Source organism: Penaeus monodon, chromosome 7, assembly GCF_015228065.2.
Source record: "Penaeus monodon isolate SGIC_2016 chromosome 7, NSTDA_Pmon_1, whole genome shotgun sequence".
Taxonomy (NCBI): domain Eukaryota; kingdom Metazoa; phylum Arthropoda; class Malacostraca; order Decapoda; family Penaeidae; genus Penaeus; species Penaeus monodon.
In genome coordinates, this window is record NC_051392.1 from 55,846,324 (window position 1) to 55,855,109 (window position 8,786).

Genomic DNA, 8,786 nt, shown 5'->3' on the forward strand with positions numbered 1-8,786 from the left:
GAAGGATACGCGCGGGGGAGGGGGGAGGGGGGGTAGAGTAAAGAAAGAGATGATGATGAAATGTAAACAGAGAAAACAAAGGAATAATATTGAAGGAAAACAACAGCACTGACAGCCTACCAAAATCAACCCTTTCTTGACAAACAAAACAAGAAAGCCCCACGAAACGTAAACAAACACGGAACCAAACAGAAACAAAAATAAACATATACACACACAAAAAAGAAAAGAATATAAAAGCACAAAATAAAAATAAAAGCAAAATTCTCCAAAGACTTGGCTGAAACTATTGCATAAGAGAACTAAAAAAAAAAAAAATAATAACAACAACAATAATAATAAATAAAGTAATAAAAAAAATAAAAATAAAAATAAACAGATAAATATCGAACACACACACGCACACACAAACACAAACACAAACACACAACACACACACAAACAACAAAACACACACAAACACACACACACACAACACACAAACACACACACACACCTTGTAGTCCTCCATCACGGGTTTTAAAAGACCAGTAACTGGCCACGTCATGAAACTGAATTGATGGAGAAGAGAGGGGAGAGGGGAGAGGGGAGAGGGGAGAAGGTATAAAAATAGAGAAATAACAAGACTGAAACGAGAAGAATAAGAGAAAAGGGAAAAAAAGAAGAGAGGAGGGGAGGGAGGGAGGGAGGGAGGGAGGGAGGGAGGGAGGGAAGGAGAGAGAGGGAAAGAGAGGGAGGGAGTGAGGGAGGGAGGGAAGGAGATGTAGAGATAGAGAGATAAATAGAGAGTGAGAGAGAGAGAGAGAGAGATAGATAGATAAATAGAGAGAGAGAGAGAGAAGAGAGCGAGAGAGATTAAAGAAAGAACGAAAAGATGAGAGCGAGCGAGAGAGAGAAAGTTAACTCTACATACCAACACATAAATCTCGAATTAGGAAACAAAACAAAACAAAACGAAAAACAACAACAACGATCCATTAAAATTCATCCCCAATAGACCTCGCAATAACCTCACACAGCACAAACAGGCGAGCCATTTTGCCCACGGGAGGCGAAAATAGTCTGGAATGACAATCACGTTCACGAGCGCCACGTTCATCTCTCGCCACAGAATGAGCGGTCTATCTCGGCTTCATTGGGGGGGGGGGGATCTTTTCGTCACCTTATGCGCGTTTTATCTATCTGGTTATGTCTGTCTGTTTGTCTGATTCTGTCTGTCTGTTTGTCTGATTCTGTCTGTCTGTTTGTCTGATTCTGTCTATCTGATTCTGTCTGTTTGTCTGTTTCTGTCTGTCTGTTTGTCTGATTCTGTATGTCTATCTGATTCTGTCTGTTTGTCTGATTCTGTCTGTCTATCTGATTCTGTCTGTCTGTCTGTCTGATTCTATCTCATTCTGGCTGTTTGTCTCTCACGTTTCATTTCTTTCTTGCTCTTAATCACGTTTTATATTCTTATCTTTTTTATCATGTTCCTCTTAGTTCTATCGCTCTCTCTCTCTCTCTCTCTCTCTCTCTCTCTCTCTCTCTCTCTATCTATCTCTCTATCTCTCTACCTCTGTCTCTGTCTCTCTAATTCCTCTCTCCCTCTACCTCTCTCTCTTCTTCTTCTTCACTTCCCTTCTCATTCTCCCTCTCCCTCATTCTTCTGCTTCTTCCTCTCCTCCTCCCTCTTAATCTTCTCCTCTCCCTCGCCCCTTCGCTCTTCTTCTTCTCCTCTGCCGCTGCCTCCTCCTCCTTCCTCTTCCTCTTCCTTCTCCTCCTCCCTCCTTCCTCCTCTCTCTGTTATCTCACTCAGTCTCTCTCTCTCTCTCTCTCTCTCTCTCTCTCTCTCTCTCTCTCTCTCTCTCTCTCTCTCTCTCTCTCTCTCTCTCTCTCTCTCTCTCTCTCCCTCTATCTCCCAAACCAGGTACGAATCCCTCCCTCGTAAAATTCCCTCTATCAAACCCGAAATTACGAGGCCACAAATCACTCCCCCATTTTTTTTTCTTTCTCTTATAAATGAAAAAAAAAAGGATAAAGTGACCCGCCATGCGCATGATTAATTAGGACGTCATCTGTCATGCACAACCAACGACAGTGAGGCCGTGGGCAATGTGATGAGCATCTGTCATCATTACCATCACATGCACGCGCGCCCCGGGATGAGGATGTGCATGGGATGTGCATGGGATGTGCATGGGAAGCTGAGACTCGACAGATACGTGATGAGGTCATGCAAAACATGACGCCATGCACTCGAGTCATTCCTGGCAAAATAAATAAGGAAAAATGATGAGAGGGAGAAAAAGAAAGAGATAGGGAAAGAGAGAGAAGGAGGGAGAAGAGAGAAAGAGAGAGAGATTATCATTATTATTGTTATTATTACTATATCATTATCATTAGTATCATTATTGTTATTATCATCATTATTATTATCATCATTATTATTAATTTTACTGAATTTATCATTATCATTATTATAATCATGACTACTTCTACTACTATTATGATTACTATCATTATCATTAACATCATTATCAATCACTGTAAGGAAAACAAAATACTAATGCAGAAGAAAGTGAAAAAAAAAAATAGTTGAAGATATTTATTGTAAAGAAAAAATGCAATATCAATATGTCAATGATAACAATATTGGTAATAATAACAGAACCAGTGATAGCTATGCCATTAGTGGCAATAATAATAATAACAATAATAATAATAATAATAATAATAATAATAATAATAATAATAATAATAATAATAATAATAATAGTAATAATAATAATGATGATGATGCTAATAATAACAATAATAATAGCAATAATAATAATAATAATAATAATAATAATAATAATAATAATAATAATAATAATAATAACAATAATAATAATAATAAAAACAAGAACAATACGAAACAGTGAAAAAAAAAAAATACATGGCAAGTGAAGAATTTAATTGATTCGCAAGTCCGTCAATCTCGGAATTAAAGCGATGCAACAGCGGCATTCCGGTCGCCGAACGTGTCAAATTGCATCGAGAATGGATAATATCCTCGGACGCTGTTGCCGCCTCTTCTTCATTGTTACGATGATTTGAAAGAAAAAAAAATGGATTTGGCAACAGCGCTGAGTGACGTCATTTTCGTAATTCGAATTCCTTCTCCTTCATTTATGTTTTAAATATATATATATTTTTTAATGAAATATAACAGATTAATATATGAAATACTTTTACGATTTTTTTTAAATCTGAAAAAGCAATAATAACAACAATATGACTATAAATAGAGATGATGGTGATGACGATGAGGAAAATGTCGTAATTAGGAATAATAGTAACAATAAATGAAAAAAAAAGTAAATAAATATATAAAAAAATAAAGAAAGCAATGAAAGACAGTAGCAATAACCGCAGAAGAAAAAATAGTCATTGTATTAACAGTAGTAACATTAAAGATACTTGCTGTTGGTGATAATATCAGTAACAATAAAAATAAAAACGTGAAAATAAATTAAAAATGATTGACATAATAATAACAAATAAAACCCAATTAAGGAAGATAATAACAATAACTATCATCATAATGACATTAATAAGACTATTAACCTACAATTTCAAAGATAATAACAACAATAACAACAACAACAATAATAACAATATCACCAGCAGTAGCATTAATGATAGTAACAACAATAAACAATAGTATTATCACTAGAATTAACAATAAACAGTAATAAAAGCGAATTTCCCGTTCAAGTTAACACCTCGTAAATCAGGCGATAAAAACACGAAACAACAAACGTTATTTAACATCTACTGCATTATATAAACACGCGGGCGACGAGGCTGTGTAAGATAAAGGGTTATTTTAAAGTAACATATTACAATCATTTGTTAATTTTCTTTTCTTCCACCCTCTTTCTTTACTCTCTCTCTCTCTCTCTCTCTCTCTCTCTCTCTCTCTCTCTCTCTCTCTCTCTCTCTCTCTCTCTCTCTCTCTCTCTCTCTCTCTCTTTTCTTCTCTCTCCCTCTCTCTCTTTTCTCTCTCTCTCTCTCTCTCTCTCTCTCTCTCTCTCTCTCTCTCTCTCTCTCTCTCTCTCTCTCTCTCTTTTAATCAGTCTTTCAACAGTAGCTGTCGCTGCTCCGTACCCTCTCCCCTCCCCTCCTACCCCCACCCCCCTACCTCTCCCTCCCTATCCTATCCTCTAGCACTCTCTGTCTTCTAATCCCTCTACCCTACCCACTCCCTTACCTCACTACCTCCCTATCCCCTTCCCCTAATCCCTGACCTCACTACCTCCCTACCCTCTTACCCTAACCCCTATTCCTACCGTACCCTACCCCTTACCCCTTACCTCAATAACCTCCTTTCCCCCGTTACCCCTCCCCTTCCCCTATCCCCCTTCCCCTTCCCCTTTTCCCCTTCCCCTCCCCTATCCCCACCTTACTACCTACCCTTACCCTCTGACCTCTCCCCTCCCCCCTACCCTGTCTCCCACCCTTTCATCATTCTGAATGAGGTTGTCGCATATTAATTCTAAACAAACAGCATTTATTGTGGGTTTAGTGTGACTGTATACTTACGCTGGGAATGCTATTGCTAAATATGAAAATGTAAAGAAAAAAAAAATATATATATTCATTTATATATAAAAATGTAAAGCCAAACAAAATATAAATATACATCTAATGAAATACTGAAAACTGGACGTAAATCTAAGAATAATGTGGGAAAAAAAAAAGAATTTCACAACTCGGACGCATAAAAAAAAGACTATAAAAGATTTAAGCCTAAGTCGAGGAGGAAGTTCCTAATCTCTGAGACAAAAAAAAAAAAAAAAAAAAAAAAAAAAAAAAAAAAAAAAAAAAAAAGTTAGAGGCAGATTAAGCGTAGTGATTTGTCCTTTACTCTCTCTCTCTCTCTCTCTCTCTCTCTCTCTCTCTCTCTCTCTCTCTCTCACTCTCTCTCTCTCTCTCTCTCTCTCCCTTCCCTACTCCCTCTCTCTTCTCTCTTCCTCTCCCTCTCCCTTCCTTCTTTGTCATATCCCTTTCCTTCCTCTTTCTCTCCTCGCCCTCTCTTTTTCTCTCCTTCCCCGTCTATCCTCGACTATCCTCTCCCTCTTCCTCTCTCCTCCCTCAAATCCCCCTTCCTCTCTCTCTCTCTCTCCTTCCCCATCCCCTCATCTCCTCCCTCACATCCCCTCCCCTCTCCTCTCCTCTTCCTCCTTTCCTATCTCCCTCTCCCTTTCCCCCCTCCTCTCTTCCCTCACATCCCCTTCCCTCCCCTCCACTCTCCTCTCCCTCCTTTCCCCTCTCCTCTCCTTTCCCCCCTCCTCTCTTCCCTCACATCCTCTCCCTCTCCTCTCCTCCCTCACATCCCCTCTCCTCTCCCTCCTTTCCCCTCTCCCTTTCACCACCATGTAAACAACAGCCACGAACGACGTGTGAAAACAGGAGACGGGAGAACACGAGGAGCTGTTCGCGTATCACATAATTTCTGCGCCGGGGAGGTAGCCCCCGAATAGCCCTTGGGTCGTATTTCACGTAGCACAAACGTGGTCCTTGGGTTGCGCTTCATGTAGCACGCAAGTAGTCCCTGGCGCGCATTCCACGTAGCTGCCGAGTATTCTCTGTGTAGCGTTTACGTAGCTCAAAAGTAGTCCTTGCGTAGCCTCTTCACGTAGCCCTTAAATAGTCCCTGTGCAGCGTCCACGTAGCCCTCAAGTAGTCCCTGAGTAGCATTTCACGTATAGCCCTCACGCAGTCCCTGCGTAGCCTCCAACTATTCTCCTAAGTAGCACTTTTGTCTCGGTAGTCATCAATCTTACTGTTATTATGTCTTAACGTAAAAGTGATTCTCTGTCTTGTTTCGTCTGTTTGTGTCTGTCTGTCTTTATCTCTACGTGTCTTTCCCTATTTCCTCCTTGCATTTTTTTTTCTTTAAAGCCCATCGTTAAATAAATATAGAGAAATATCTTTCTTGTCTCTCTTTATATCTACTTCTCTTTTCCTGTTTCTTCCTTGCATTATTTTCTTAAATTCGACACAGTGGATTATTAAATATAAAGGGATATAAGATAAAACTGAATAAAAAACACTAATAAAAATTACAATAATAAAAAACAAATAACAACGAACTGTCAGATAACAAAATATAACAAATCAAACTAACAAATTTGAAAAAAAATGCTAATAAAAATTACAATGATAAAAAAAAGTCAAGTAGCGAAATATAACAAATCAAATTAATGATTCTGAAAAAAAACGAAACAACTAATTGATAAATACACAAACAGACAAACAGATATATAAATCGTATCTATCTATCTGTATATAAAGAAAAACACATATATAACGTAAAAATCCCTCCCACTAATACAAAACAAGAAAGAAAAAAACAAGAAAGAAAAAAAAAATCGATCAGAAACAAAACAGAAAACGAGAACACGAAACAACAACACGACGCAAAGAAAACGGGCCACGTGGGATGAAAGTGAATGATTCGTTCTGCGCGGAATGTGACGGGCGGCGATGGGCGGTTTCTTCGATAATGGCGACGGAGGAGAGAGGCGCCGGCGATATTATTTTTTCTGCTTTTCTTTTTTCGTGTGTGATTGGGAGGAGGAAGAGGAGGAGGGGATAAGATGGAAGGGGAAGGGGAAAGGGAGGGAAAGAGGGCAAAGGGAGGGAGAGGAGGAGGGGAAAGGATATGGAGGAGGAGGAGGAGGAGGAGGAGGAGGAGGAGGAGGAGGAGAAGGAGGCGGAGAAGGAGGACGAGGCAGAGGAAGACGAAGGAGGATGAAGGGGAAAAGGAAGGGGGGAAGGGGTTTAAGGAATTGGGGGAGGGGGATGGGAGAAGGGGGTGTAGGGGAGGGGGAACGGAGAGAGAGAGGGAGGGAGTTGTTGGAGGCCGTTCGGTTTGTATGTTGCTTCTTTGCGTCTTGTTTCTTCGTCACAGATCTATGGATAGATGGATGTTATCTATGTACTATATAATATCAGTGTATGTAATATATGTTTATACAAATGCACACACACGCACACAGACACACACACACACACACACACACACACACACACACACACACACACACACACCGTGCGCACATACATACGCACACACACACACACCATCGTACGCACATACATACAAACCATCCATTCCACACCCAATCTCGTCCACATACCCGCCATGCCAATCCACATGCCCGGATAATCACACTTCATCTCTCTGGCCTGATGACATGAGCCTCGACATGAACACGAGGAGACCGAGCGAGTGTGAGCTTTCCCAAGTATGACTCGAGACCTCACCCTTGGGCGTCCTAAGCCTCGAGTCCGTTGAAAGGCGATCCCGTGTAAATATGTTCGCTACTTAGAAGTGTGAGAAACGGGCGGGGTTCAGCTGGCCGCCCGCTCGTTCATTCACGTATTTGCGTTCATTCATGCGTGTTTTTTGTTGTTGGTGTTGTTGTTGTTGTTTTATTTTTTTTTGTCTGGTTACATTACCGAAGTCGTCTGGTTGTTGTTTTTATTATTGGCTTCTTATTCTTTTTTTCTTTTTCTTCTCTCTCTCTCTCTCTCTCTCTCTCTCTCTCTCTCTCTCTCTCTCTCTCTCTCTCTCTCTCTCTCTCTCTCTCTCTCTCTCTCCTCTTCCTCCTACCCCTCATTCCCTCCTCTCTATCCCTCTCTGTCTCTCCACCCCTCTCGCCCTCCTCTCCTTCCCATATGAATAAAGACCCTGGCATCTCCTATGAATGAACGCGCGGCCGTGTGAATGAAGGGTACAATTAGACAAGGTGCAAGCGCGTGTCACTGACATTTAATCCATCAACGATCATTTTACAACCTCGTTCTGTCATGCGCCGTCGCTGGTCTCCCTCCGACCATCCGCTATGTCATCCACTTCCTAAATTTTCGGTGTAGATTGTGTCTGTTGAGAGAGAGAGATTACGCGTGTCTGTTTGTCTTTGCGGTAGTCTTTGTCTGCGTGGCTATCTCGTCTTCTCGTTTGGCTAAATGGCTATCGCTCTCTCCCATATCTGCTTCGCCTGTTTATCAATCTGTTCGCTTGTCTGTATGGTTATGTGATCTGCCTTCCTGCTTGTCTGTCTTATTCCCATGGCCGTTTAACCCGTCTGCTTGTCGCTCTCTCCACCAATAAATTTCTAACATATAATCCAAATCCTCTAATACTTCGCTTCTTCACTTGCTTGTTTGGTTATCTCGTGTTTGCATTCCCTGCCTGTCAGCGAGGCTGTTTGCATGAATATCCGAGGACTCACACGCACGCAAACTTTCTCTTTCTTGTTCTGCCTGTCTGTGTTTATAGGATTTCTCCGTATGACTGCCTTTGTCTCATTCACACGCACACGCACACGCACACGCACACGCGCACGCACACGCACACACACACATATGTACACAGCCCCCCACCCCCAACACACATAAAATGCACTCACACAAAGACACAAAATCAACCCAATTCGACCTATATATATATATATAAAAAAATGCTGTCTCGCTTAGAGGAGCTCCGAAAAATAAACATCCTTACATCTTCGACACCAAGGAGGTTTCTGGGCCTCAACCTCTCTACGCGTGCGGTCGATTCAAGATGACTCTTACTTGGCTCTGCTCTCCCGCCTTCGACAAGCAATCGAACGGGTCAGAAATGTCCTTTATTTTCGCTGTCGACTGCGCAAAGCTGGCAACCAATCCGTTCGGGCTAAAGGTTCTGGGCCACACTTTGATCTGGGGAATGTCCAAGTCGCTAACATCTCGGTTGGTTATAGGTGAACCTG